At 36.6% G+C, this 14,733-nt stretch overlaps 1 long non-coding RNA gene across 1 annotated transcript in view; it reads left to right on the top strand.

Annotated features, from left to right (window-relative positions):
- Positions 1-232: 232 nt before the first annotated feature.
- Positions 233-14,733, top strand: part of LOC123380541 — a 117,551-nt gene continuing 103,050 nt past the window's right edge. Inside the window, exon 1 of the long non-coding RNA XR_006586447.1 lies at positions 233-387. This is a non-coding gene — a long non-coding RNA (uncharacterized LOC123380541). The remainder of the gene's footprint in view (positions 388-14,733) is intronic.

The raw sequence follows: 14,733 nt of genomic DNA, 5'->3' as shown, positions 1-14,733 counted from the left end.
AAACCTTGCACCCAGGAGATGCTGGTTATTTCTGTCTTTGTTTCTGGGATTCCAATGGATTTCTTTAAGGAAATCAGGTTTTCTTTCTTATAACAAAGCCTAATTTCACACACTGGGGCTTTGGTGGAAGTGATTGTACAGTTTTATTATCTGACAAGAATAATGCTGACTATCATTCCTTCAAAGAGCTTCTTTTCTCAAGGAGGTAATATGGGACTTGTCTTACAGGGTGAAAGTACCAAGAACTACATAATGAATAGTAAAAAAGAATATGGTGGAGGATTATAGTGTGTCGTGCTTCCGGAGACTAAATCTCAGCGTCAACTCCTATGGATGTAAGGTGGATAATAGAGAGAGGAGGCCATCAGAAACAGCTTGTTAAATGAGGTGAGTTTTCATTGCTACAATGTAACATTAATTTTAGGAAGACTATCCTTTCTGTCTAATTGAGCAAGTCCAAAATTAAACTCATTATTTACTCTGCCACTAAAGTGGCTTCTCCCCTAAACTTAATTTGAATAAATGGCACTGTTGCTACAGCTCAAAACCCAGGAATTGCTTTGCTTTATTTATTTTCCTCATTCCTACCTTCCAAACCATTAAAAATTCTTGTAGCATTTAACTGTAAACTATGTTATGAATCTGACCACTACTTACCGCTTCCACTGCTAACACACTAATCAAATCCACTGTCTTCTCTCACTTGGATTATTGTATTTCCTGAATCTCTTGCTTATTCCTACTCTTGCCTCCTAGAGTTAAAATTCCCTAAACAACACTTAAGATGATCTTTTAAAAATGTACGTACAATCGGACCATTCCTCTGATCAGGACCATAATATGGCAGGATGATTAGAAAACTATCCAAAGTTCTTAGAGTGTCCAAATCACCTTTACCTTTCTCACTTCTATAAAAGTATCCATTACTAGTCTCCCCTCGTTGATTCCGTTTCAGCAACACCAGATTTCTAAATGCAGAAGCTTATTTCTAGCTCAGGATCTTCCCTTTCTGGAAGATTCTTTCTTCCTTTAATTTTTCAAGTCTCTACTTTCTCTCACTAAGAATTTTCATATTCGGCAGTCATTTAATGTAGCAATGTTCAATAATACGAAAAACTTCCACTTATGGCCAACACGGAGTAATAGATACTAGATTTACCCTCCTCCTTGAAACAACCTAAAAACTGAAAAAAGATATGAAAAGTTGTCTCTCAGGTTCCTTGACATCAGACAACAAAGGACAGTAGTCCCTGAGATACAGGAAACAACTGAGGGAAATTTTCCATAACTCATGCCTGGACATAGTTTACAGGTCACAGTGCAGAGAGGGGAGCTTAAGCAGAGTCCACTGTGCTCAGTGAGCTAAGAAGATGGAATTAAGAGTATGTGGAAGCCCAGGTAGCAAGAAGTCATAGAACATAGTGCCAGAGAGAAGAGAATTCCAGAGATCTTTACACAGTCTTCCTCGGCTATTCAATTAAGCATTGATTAGGACATGTGTAAAGAAGTTAGAGTAATCAAGGTAGTATGCAACTGGCATTAAGACACTTTGATCAGTGGTGGGGGTATCTGGGTGGATCAGCGGGTTAAGCATCTGACTCTTGGTTTCAGATCAGGTCATGATCTGGCCTTTCGTGAGTTTGAACCCTGCATCGGGATCTGTGCTGGCAGTGCAGAACCTGCTTGGGATACTCTCTCTCCCTCATTCTCTGCCCCTCCCCCACTCATGCTGTCTCTGTCTCTCTCAAAATAAATAAATAAACTTAAAAAAATTTTTAAAAAGTTACTTTGGTCAGTGGAACAGGATATAATTCAGAAGCAGACCCATAAATATATGGTCAATTGGGTTTTGGTAAAGTTGTAAAGGTCATTCATTCTGTGGGAAAAGATAACGTTTTCAACAAGTGGTACTGGAAAATGTGGACATTCATATGGGAAAAAAATGGCATTTTATACCTCAGGCCATATTCAAAAGTTAGCAAAAAACACCAAATCATAAACCTAAAATTAACACTTCTAGAAGAAAAGATGGGAGAACATTTTGTGATAGTGTGTTAGGCAAAATTGTCTTTCTTTTGACATCAAAAGCATCGTCTATAAAATATATTAAATAAGTTGATAACTTTGACTCCAAAATAATAATAACATCTGATTTCAAAATAAGTCTTAAGGAAATGAAAATGTAAACCACATCTTAGAAGAAAATATTTGCAAATCATATATATGATAAAAAAAAAACGTGTAACCAGAATATACAAAGAATTCTCAAAACTCAATAATATAAAGACCTAATAAAAATGGGCAAGAGGTCTCAACAGAGACTTCATCAAACAAGATATATGGATGCATACATAAAAAGATGATAAATGTCATTACTCATTAGAGAAATACGAGTTAAAATCGCAACAATATACAGCTATATATTTGTAAAATGGTTAAAACTAAAGTCCGGCCATACTACGCACAGGTTAGGATGTAGAGCATGTAGAGTTATTCTGAGATAGCTTACTGTATCTTTAATTTCACATTCCAGTATTTCATTGCTAGAATATGGAAATACAATTGATTTTTGTATATTGATTTTTGTATCCTACAGCTTTGCTAAATTTTCTTGTTATTTCTAGCATTTTTTTTTGTAGATTCCATAAGATTATCTATATTTACTTGCTATTTTGGATAGGATTTTGAGGCTTTATCTATGCTTATCTGTGAAGAGTGGTATACTTAATTAGTACTAACTGTCAGGGAAACAGAAGGAACAGTGGTAGCAACCATGAACATACTTTTGGTACCAACTTTCCCTAATTCTCCCTTTATATAAATAGAAAATTAAGCCTTAGAAAAGTAAAGTGATGCACCCAAGTAGGGAAGGATTAAACGAAAGCCCGTGCATTCTACTCCACTTACACACAGTATTTACTATGCTTCCCACTATCTTCTCATCAAAGCCCAAATGAAATCTAATTTCCTTCACACATCACTCAGTTCTAGTCTTCCCAAATATAATTACTTTATTTTTCCTTATGGGTAAGTGGCCCTTAGATCATATCTATATCATGACATATATTTTAGTATCCTTTTCCAATTACTACAAGGCAATCCTCTTGGAAAGTGAATTTACAAACTACATTGTTAACGTCTCCTTAATATACTGTTTTTTTTTAATGTTTATTTATTTTTGAGACAGAGACCGAGCATGAACGGGGAGGGGCAGAGAGAGAGGGAGACATGGAATCTGAAACAGGCTCCAGGCTCTGAGCTGTCAGCACAGGGCCTGACGCAGGGCTTGAACTCATGGATCGTTAGATCATGACCTGAGCCAAAGTCAGCCACTTAACTGACTGAGCCACCCAGGTGCCCCACTTTGTTAATGTCTCCTAAACCTGAAATGATATCATAGAGATATCCAAGTGATTTAAAAAAAAAAAAACAACAGAGATTAAAAAGGTATAAATCACCTGCTACCTTATAATACATTCATTTTCATGTCTTATCTATATGTTCATTATAATCTCCACTCCTTTGCACTAATTGAAATACTTTAAATATTAAGAGCCTACTAAATACAAAAGTATTCTTAAATCTTCAGACTGTAAATTCTTAATGAACCAAAGTACCAAACCTCTAATGTTAGAAAACCCATAATGAACCAGGCTTGTAAGACACATTTTTAGATAGGTAACTTCCTAATGACAGTGACATTAAACATGAGATTGTGCAGGCAGACATCAGTTCCCTCTACTCACAAATCTTCTTGCTTTGAATCTTCTTTAAGCATGTACAGTGGGCTAGAAATTTCACAACTTAGTGGAGATTATGTAATCATAATAATTAGTATTACTAGATAAATAAACAATTTTAAATAAAAATGTTAAATGAAACATAAATAATAATTATATTAATAAAACAATAATCATAAAGTATTTATTTAAAGTTGAATTTAAACTAAGGGAATCATACATATATGTAGGACCAGTAAAACTTTTTTATGATCAATTGGTCATGATTTGTATGGGAGAACAGCTTAATATAAACTAAAATATATATAATTAGACATTTGAAACCATTATTGACTCAGCCTTGAACATACAAAGAACTGAACAAAAAGAGGTCCTGGTTTACTGTGTGAATAAAAAGAATTTCCAAAGTGACTAAGGACCACACTTTGTTCAGCAAGACCACATATGCATGAGAAAATAGAATATTCATTCCCACAAATGACAAAAATGCACTCCCAGGGAATTCCTGAATACTCCCTGGCATTTCCAGGGTGGTGAACTCGTCTTTGTTGCAGGCTACCTGTGCATTTGTTCTCACCAAAGTCAGGAGCTGACTATTGTCATTGTCTACACGACATTCCTCAGAGAAAATCTAGCTGAAGAGTGCCCGTGAAAGGAGTTAGAATGTATGTAGATCATCATTTTGGGAAGATTAGTCAGTCTTCCCTTTCTGTAAACTCTGCTTGTGCAGTCCTCCCACATAAAACACATGACAATCAATTTCTTCACAGCTTAGTTTGGTAGAAGGAAGATGGGCTTTGCTAATAATGAATCTGGGCTCAATTTGGCTCTGATACTTAAAATTTATGACTTAGGCATACTTTACCTCTCTGCTTTCCTTATTTCCAAAGAGTATTTGAAAATCTCTAGTTTTGCATGTTTTGTGAAATTTATAAATAATACAGACAAAAAATCCCTAAAATTGGTGACTATAAATAATAATAGTAGTGTGTGTTTTTGTGTATATGGGAACTAATGGAATGTTTTTAAAATTTACCTGGAGAATCAGTATTTCATTTTGATAGCTATTTTGCTCTCCGTCCCAAGCCCTCAAATGCCATAGCATTTGCTTTTATTGGCCTTTGAATGGCTATGAGATATATGGTGTTGACCTATTGCAGTGTTTGCGAGTTTTCAGTTATTGAGTAAATTTACTCTTTTATAATGCAGGTGCCAATGTACAAGGTCAATGACCACATTACAAACTTGCCATGTGAGAGCTATTGAGCTATAATATCCATCACTGAGTATGGTAGAAAATGATTTGACCTTTCTTTGAATAATAGTTACTGGATCAAATTATTTTTCAGCTTGAAAATAATTGCAGATCTGAGATGCCCACCTAAGCTACTGCCTTCTGAATTCACATCAATGCTTCATGTTCCCATTGCTGTTATTGTGAATCATAAGGAGCAGTACGTGAAATGTGCCAAAGCAGCATGTGGTAATGGGATGACAGAAGGTTTTGGATTTGAATTTACTCCTGACTCCTCTTCTGTCTTATAGATAGTATCTGTCAAATTACTTCCCTATACTGAATTAAATTTAAAAAATATTAGTTCCCTATGTCTTAGTACTGATGTGAAGTTTAACTATAATAATGTATTGTTTAAATACTGTTGTCTAGTTTTAGTTCCAACATGAAACGCTCTTGAAAGCCATCACTCCAAATCTTTACAATGAGAAAAAGTTGGATACAATGAAAATCAGTGACTTTGCTTGTACCCATCAGAGAACTGAGGCTGCTGGACAAAAGTTTCATTACAAAATCTGGAGAGATAGGTACACCCAGAGAGACACAGCTGAGATTTTCTTACCCAAAACAAAACCACTGAGGCTATAAGTGGATAGGAACACTGAAATTTGAATTTTGATGAATTGTAGACTAGTCTGTGGGTGAGAATCTCTGGGTGGCTGCAGCCTTAGGGAAGCTCCTACACATTCACAGGCATTACCTCCAAGAACCCCATTAGGTTCCCAGGGTGATGATCTGAGAAAACAAGAGAGACCCCCAAGTGGCTCTGTCAGAGGGAAAAGAAGAGTAATTATTGTAAATACATCCAGAGTTTTTTCCATAGCAAATACCTACTCTCTAGCAGAAAGGATTTTGCCAGAGCCTTATCTCAGCTGAGGAAATGTAATTCCTCTCACTCCAGTCCCCTCCAGCCTCCCTGGTCCATCTGAGAGAGGGAAAAATACATTTTCAACAATGGTCAGGACTTCATAGAAGGAGTTTGGCAATATTGCAGCCAGGGAAGGAGTAGGAAGCAGAAGGTAAAAGGCTGTGTTGCTGAAGGAATATTTGTGAAATCACAGTACCAAAATACAGAGCCCAAAAGACTGAGATTTAATTGCGAGACTATAGAAAGTTCCTTCTACCCTATACTTTAGCACCATGCCAAGAAATCTCCAGTAAAGCAATAGTGGACATTAGCTGAGAAGATGCATTTCATGGAATGTCTCTGAGAAGGAATACTTAGGGAAACTGAAAGTCAGGAGGGAAGATGAATGAAAGAATGAATGAATGAATGAATGATGAATGAATACAAGAGGACTTTGAAGCCATTGGCACCTATGGCTGCAGAATACATTAAACACAGCCTAACCCCTAGGCAGATTAACTAAATCCTCACACTGAAAATGTATTTACCTCAATTCCTGTTACCCAGTACAATAGTTTGGCTTTTCACAAAAAATTATAAGACATATCAAATGGGAAGAAGAAGAAGGGGAAGGAAAAAAAGAAGAAGTGGGGGAGAGGAAGCAAGGAGGGAGGGAAGAAGAGGAAGAGAAAGAAGAGGAGAAAGATGAAGAGGAAAGAAGAAGAAGAAGAAGAACAAGAAGAAGAAGAAGAAGAAGAGGAAGAAGATGATGATGACAATGATGACGACAACGTTTGAAGAGACAGCAATCATTAGAACCAAAGTTACATATGATCCAGATGTTGGAATTATCAGACAGGAAATTTTAGACAATTATGATTAATCTGGTAAGAGCGCTAATGAATAAAAGCAAGCAATATGTAAGAATAGATGAGTAATGTAAGCAGAGAGGTGAAAACCCAAAGAATCAATAGGTAATACTAGAAATAAAAAGCAATATAGCAGAAATGAAGAATGCCTTTGATGGGCTCTTCAGTAGACTGGATACAGCCTAGGAAAGAATCATTCAGCTCAAAGATAGGTTAACAGAAACTTCCCAGATTGGAGTGTAAAGAGAAAAAATAAAAATAAAAACAACTGAGCAGTTAGAAATGTGGACACTATCAAAAGGTGTAGCATAAACATAATTGGAATACCAGAATGAGAGGACAGAAAAAATGAGCAGAAGAAATATTTGAAGTAATACTGGATGAGAGCTTTAGAAAATTAATTACAGAAACAAATTACAGATCCAGGAAGTTCATAGAATACCAAGCTAGGGAAGCATAAGGGAGATTTACAACAATGAAAGTATTCTGCATTATTCTATAATGATGAGTGCTTGACCTTATACACTTATCAAAACCCATAGAACTGTACAACAGGTGAACCCTAATGTAAACCATCGACTCCACTAATAATAACATATCAATATTGATTCATTAACTGCGACCAATGACCCATTCTAAAATAAAATGTTAATAATAAGGGAACCTGGATGTAGGGCATATGGGAACTCTGTGTACTATACTCACAACTTTTCTATAAATTTAAAACTATTCTAAATTATAATATGTATTTTTAAAACACCAGGTTTCCAAATATAGTAGGTTTTTAAGAAGTATTAGTCCCTCTTTACCACCTAGACTATGTCAAACACAGCCTAAATTCAATTCAGTACACTTACTGTTGTATGGGATGATCATGGAAGGAAATTCCCTAGTAAATTAAATTTAAAATGTAATTAAGTATAATCGTATGGTGTAGAGAGATAACAGATTAAAAGTTTAATAGTGGAACAGTTAGGTGCATCTCTCTGGAACATAATTTAATTTTTTGATGATTCAGATGACACTTGGAAATCTTTGAAAGCCCTAAGTCATCATTATGAACATCAGTTATTTCTGTGACAAGCAGAATTTCACTAATAAAGACCTCTTATTATGGGAATGCCAATTTTAATTTGTTTAGGAATATGGATTCATCAAGAGCATTCCAGCTTTTTGAAATTATACACATAAAAATCAATCAGTACAAAAATAAAGGTCACCACTAGAACACTCTAGTTTGGGAAGCTAAGTGTGTTAGCATTTCCCTGTATTGCCTGAACTGAAAGAGCTGAGCAAAGGATTTAAGAACTAAAGACAGAAATAAACGGGAAAGCCATTCTTGTCATCTTGGATAAACAGCAACATATGGCTTGCAGATTTTTTCCTGAGTCTATGTTGAAACATGCTAAGTCATGAGGATGTTCTTTCTCTTACAAATAACTTAGCAGGATTCCTTTGAATAGCTCAGTGGGTGGAGTGAGAAGTTTCTTTGAACTCTGGTTTCCCTAGGATGTCTTGCTACTTTATGTGATAATCTAACAAGTATTTATCCCTGCCATAAATACAGGAACTCATATATTTTTCCAAAGAGGATTTTCTGTCTTTTTCTTTTTCCTTCTGAATGCTGCAAGAGCACAAAAAAGAATTTGGAGGTGGGACACAAAATAAACTGGATAAGCAAGAGGAATTAGGCCCATGTGCGAGCTAAAAGGATTACATCTGCTGCCATCTTTGAGACCTCCAAAATCCAGAGGAGCTTCCTTTGTTGATTCGGAAGTAAGATTTCAGTTGAGAGGAAAACTGTTGCAGAATTCTGCCAGTCTGGGTGTGGGTAGATACTAATTCAAAAAAGGGGAATCTACTTATATTTGTGATGTGCTGATGTAACAGGACCTTTGTCAATTATAAAGAACGTTAATCCAGTTTACCAAACTCAGTGCATTTGACCAAATACACTGATCCTATAGCCTTTATACAATGATGCTAGGCTTCTCTGGCCTGGACCAAAGAAATCAGGGATTCAAGTTAATGAAAGCAGCTTATTTCATATCCCCAACACAAATATTTGAGTCCTTTAAGATGCCCATTTAAGTGTGAAAGAATAACAGGTGCTATCCAGGGATGGAGTCTTTTCTATAAAGTTCAGCTATAGAAAGACGGTTATACTTCTTTCAATAACAAACAAATAAACAAAACTAAAGATCATCTTCTCCTTCAGCTAAGCAGAAAATCTGTAATGGTTAATGTTCCTTTTTGCTCTCGATTATGCTCATCCTTATCCTTAGCCATCAGGAGAAAGAAAATAACTTGCAGACATTTTGATAGGCGATCATTTCACCATAAAATGTATTTGGACACACAATTAAAAAAATAAAGTCTCTGTAGCTCAAAGGCAGATAAGCTACTAGCCATAAAACCAATGCTCTATGAACCCACAGACACAAAAAATAATTATACCCTAGTCACTAAGCCAATATCTGAAACTATAGATCTCTCTTGGACTCCCTTGTGATTTTAGATAGGGTCTGTATCTTCATCCAACTTAATGTTGCAAAAGCTAGTTAAATCAACAAATTACCAAGACCTTTTCTAACTGCTCTAGTTAAGAGTTTGACACTGTTTGTATTTTAAGCCTATTTGAATTAGTGAAAAAAAAATCTTGCCATACTTGTACAGTTTTTGCTTATCTCTTTCCAATTTTCTTGGATAGTCACTATATATTTGGCAGCCAGCTTTTTTCCTGAATACTAGAAATAGTATACTAGAAATAGAATACTAGAAAATAGGCCACTTTATTTTATTTTAATTTGTTTTAGGGCTTCTTCAGTATGCAATGTCTATGCTAAGTGAGTGAATATGGTTTAATGAAGAGACCAAAGAATTTGAAATATGAAAGATTTGGGATTAAATTCTAGTACTGTCACTTCTTAGCTATAAGACTTTGGGGAAGGATCCAACTAAAGTTTCCTCATCTATAAAATGGTGATAATATCCATTCTTTCTTATGAAGGTGAATATGAGGATGATCTGAGTTTACATGTGTATCACGTTAGCACAATGCCTGACATAGCATATGTACTCAGCATATGGCAGTCATTAATCCACTGTTGGCTGGAACAATATTCAAAATATTTAAAATCACTATGACACAGGACATCCAATCAGTATGAGCGCCAACTTTAACAACAGAGACTGTCTGCTAGGTTGTATTAACTGATTACCTCCAAGTAATAGGAAGCAGAAGGGATAAAATTGGAAAAAGCAGTTGGGAGAAATGATTTTTTTTTAATGTTTACTTATATTTGAGAGAGAAAGCAAGCAGGGGAGGGGCAAAGAGAGAGAGAGCATCTAAAGCAGGATTCAGGCTCTGAGCCATCAGCACAGAGCCCGACATGGGACTCCAACTTGTGAACTGTGAGATCGTGACTTGAGCAAAGTCAGATGCTTAACCAACTGAGCTACCAAAGTGCTCCTGGGAGAAATATAATGAAGTCCTCATTTTGTGTCTAGAAGAGCACTTAAGAGTGCTTCTGGACCCTTTACCAGGAGCCAAAGTGCAGAAACCTGCAGCCCAGCCAGGGAGCAGCCTCTTTCCCAAGGTTGCTCAGCTTTAGAACTTGATTTTATTTATTATTTATTTATTTATTTATTTATTTATTTATTTATTTATTTTGAGAGAGAGAGAAAGAGAGAGAATTTATTTATTTATTTATTTATTTATTTATTTATTTATTTATTTTGTATTTGTTTTGAGAGAGAGAGAGAGAGAGAGAGAGAGAGAGAGAGAGAGAATGAATGGGCAGGGAAGGGGCAGAGAGAGAGGAGAGAAAATCCCAAGCAGGCTCCAGCTCCACGCTCTGTGCAGAGCCAACTCAAGGCTCCATCTCACAACTGTGAGCTGAAATCAAGAGTTGGACACTTAACCAGCTGAGCCACCTCGGCACCTCAAGAACTTGATTTTAAAACTTTGTCTATGGGGCGCCTAGGTGGCTCGGTTGGTTAAGCATCCGACTTCAGCTCCGGTCATGATCTCATGGTTCATGGGTTCGAGCCCTGCATCCGGCTCGGTGCTGACAGCTCAGAGCCTGGAGCCTGCTTTGGATTCTCTGTCTCCTCTCTCTCTCTCTGTCCTTCCCCTGCTCGCCCTCTGTCTCTCCCTCAAAAATTAATAGACATTAAAATAAAATTATACAAAATAGAATATTCTAGAATAGAATAGAATAGAATAGAATAGAATAGAACAAAACTTCGTCCATCAGACTCCAAAACCCTTGCCCTTTCTTCCACACTGAAGTTGATGACTTTATCTCTCCTCAAGTTCCAGATTCTAAAATGGTACCATCACTTTCTTGGTCCAGTGGATTTCAAAATTGCATTCCTTCAAATACTACATTTCTGTGGAAATGATTAAAATTCTCCTAGAAAAAGTATAATGGAAGCTGAAGGGCAGAGTTATGTGTCTCCTGGAACACGGGCCTTCGCTTCAACTAGAACCTTCATCTCTTTCTTATACTATTTCATCCTACATAAAAAGGTTTTATTGTTTTAAAAAACGAATGTTGAGAATCCACTGCTCTATTCCAAACTCTTTTCTTTGTTCCTGCTTGTATCTCAGTGCAGTCTCAATCTAGGTCCTTGTCCATACATTTGGGTTTTTCAGTTCTCTGTGGCCTGGATCTCTGGTCACTACATGGCTGATTCTTATGCTGGAGTTCGTACTTCCCTTTAAGTTCAGAAAACTCACCTCAGCTTTACTACCCAAACTCTGAATCTCATTTGCCCCCATCTTGTGTGTTATTCTAAGAAAATACATTCAAACTCTGGTTTTCTTCTCAGGACTTCATGTGACATAGGGTCTATTTTCTCAATTTTCAGAGCCTCTGTCTTGATTGTTACTTACTCCACTCTCTGGCCAAGCCCCTGGCTTTGCATTTAGTTTATCTTGACTTACTGATATCAAAGGCAAGCCCATATTTTCTAATTTCAAGACAGATCTGGAGGACAACATGTCTAATACCTTAAAAGTGGCTCCTTTAAGCCAAGACATTATCTGCTGGAATTAAAGTTTTCAACATCATGAGGTTCCCCCCCTCCTCCAGTTCTACTTATTATTAGTTCTTTGATTCTTTTCCCCCTCACTTTGGCCCCTGCCTAGGACTCAAACTCTAATGACCATTCCACTGAAATCTTTCGACATCATCTATGCTGACTGCAGTCTGATGAGAGGGGAGGGCATTGACAAGGTGTTTGTAGTGGCAACCGGGACTGTTGAGGTGCTAATGTGGACATCTGAGAAGCCAAAGAAGACATGCTGATAGTCCTACAGCCAGCATCTGCCACAGAGACAGCCCAGCCTGCAGCCAACTCCTGCTCCAGCTACCACACCAACCAGTTCACTTAAGTTCAGGAAAATCTGTGATTACAGGATAAATCAGTACAGATAAATCTGTAGTCACAGGGATGGGGTGGGAGCTGCTCCAGCCATGGGTCCACAGCAGTGAATTGGGGCCCTTCTTACCTCTGTGCCAACCTATCCATTGATCCCCACATATGAGGTGTATAGCATGAGATATTTACAGCAGCAGCTTAGCTAAAACATTTTCTACTCTCTGTATGATAGTTTGGATGGTTTCTTTTAACACGTGTCCATATTCACTCATCTTTGCTTTGCAGTGTCTAATCTGCTAAAAAGCTCTTTTGGTGGATTTTTTTTTCATTCTATTCTATTTTTCAGTTCTGGAAATTCCATTTGTCTCTTTTCTATAGTTTCTATTTCTTAGATGAGATTTTCCCATTTCTTTTTTCATTGGGAGTTTATGTAAGTACTTAAGTGTATGTATGTGTGTATGTATGTATGTGTATATATGAATGAAATAGATTCTTTCAGGTCCTCTTCTTGCTAATTCCAATGACTGTGCTATTGCTGCATGTTACTGTTGATTGTTTGTTCTCCTGGTGTGGGTCACATTTTCCCATTTATGAGCATGTCTGGTAAATTTTAACTTTGTAATGGCCATAATGAGTACTACAGTGTTGAAAGAGGCGAATTTTTTTTTCGCCTTAGAGAATGCTGAGTTTTGCTCTGGCAACCCACTAATATGTTGGAGAATCAGCTTAATACCACTGAACCCTGGTTTGAATCTTTGTAGGATTGATCCAGAAGAGCCCTTATTCTAATGCTAGCATTGCATTACTTCTAAGGTGTGGCCTTGCTAGGGTATCAACAAAATAATGTCTGGAGTCTCAAATTAGGTCTTTCCACTCTCTCCACTCTGGCTGATTCCAGTGCTGTGTCACCTCCATTGGCTCTATTCAGTTCATTCCTCCCAGTAGCTGTTCTCTGCCATACTGTGCAGAGTTTCACTGTATCAACACTCAGCTTAATATTTGGCCAAAACCTCAAAGTCACTGCCATACAAGTTTATAGAACTTATCTTATGCACAAAAATTCTCTTCTATGTTACCTAATCTTGTAAAATCTGCATATATTTGTTTATACAGTTTAATGAGACTACTGTGCTCTCTGTTTGGACTCACTGCCCTCTTCAGCGTTTTGGAAGTAGATCTAACTCTGTGTGATTTCCTTCTCCCAAGCATCCCTGTGATGTTGTCCAATATTTTATTATTTTTTAATTTTTTTAATGATTTTTAAAAATATTATTTATTTATTTTTGAGAAAAAGAGTGAGAGCAGAGGAGGAGAGACAGAAAATCCTGTGCTGTTACCGCAGAGCCCAATGTGGGGCTCAAACTCATGAACCACAAGATTGTGACCTGAGCAGAAACCAAGAGTTGAACACTTAACCAGCTGAGCCACCCAGGTGCTCCTGTGGTCCAATACTTTAAAATGTAGCTTCATATATTTTTCCCACTTTTTTTTAGTTGTTTCTGATGGAAGGATATCTACTTAGAGACTTTACTTTTGTATTTATCATTCGTCTAATTGTTTCAAAGAACTCTAGCTGGTTTTCTTTGACCTTCTTCGTTATAGTTTCTTATGAGCTGGACAGGAATCTCTATCTTATTGAAAATTTTAAATAACTGATTTTACATTTAAAATTTTAGTAGTCCAATAAATTCAGATCCACAAAAGTGAGATCTTGTTTTGGGATCCAGAAAATCGAGATGGTGATAAATGTCTAAGGGTGCTATTTCCCACAAATATAATAAGAATATGATTCTGGAAAGTAAAAACATTAGAACACCTCCATCTTTCTGGACAGTGGTAAAACAGGATTTCTGTGATCTACATTAAACTCAGTCAAGAAGAAAAATTTTGAAAAGAGCTTGCTAAAGTCTCTTTTGTTTTCTTTTGACTTCAGATGTATAAAAACAGTGTCTAAGTTTCAATGGATAGATACTGACTTGGACATTTGTTTGTGTTGTTATTGTTGTTACCCTATGATCCTCAGGAATTCACAACTTCTAGGTCCCATATTACTGCCCCCATCAACTTTATTGCAATTATTTGTTTTCAAGTTGCCTGTGTGGATTGTGAGATGTCCAATAAACATTACTTGAGCAGAACCAAGCATTCATGGCCTAAAGGATTTCAGTGCAGTTTAAGAACCTCTATATAGCTCTAAAACCATTGACAAGGTACTGACCAGGAAATCTAGCTTACCAACTCTTCAACTAAAGTGTTCTAAGAATATAGAGGTGTCAATAAAATGTTATGCTTCTAAACAAGATATTCCTCTCTCATGTACTCCGTAAAGTACTTATGGAGGACTAATGTAATTGTTAAGAAAGCACAATACTTCCTCTGAATAGTATTTTTGTAATGCAGATTCTGCAAAAGTCAACTCCAGCTTTTGAAAGTAATGTGTGTAATTTAAGCAAACAGCAGAACAGACACTTCCTCAAAGTGGAGAAGGGTATTGTTTATTGCAATTCTAATAGCTGCAGAACCTCACTATAGAATATTGTTATTCTCATCATTGTGAATCTTGTTCTTCTCTGTTTAAACCAGGAGTAGAGCTTG

This window comes from Felis catus, chromosome D1, assembly GCF_018350175.1.
Source record: "Felis catus isolate Fca126 chromosome D1, F.catus_Fca126_mat1.0, whole genome shotgun sequence".
NCBI classification, from domain to species: Eukaryota; Metazoa; Chordata; class Mammalia; order Carnivora; family Felidae; genus Felis; species Felis catus.
This window is presented reverse-complemented; position numbering and strand designations above follow the sequence as displayed.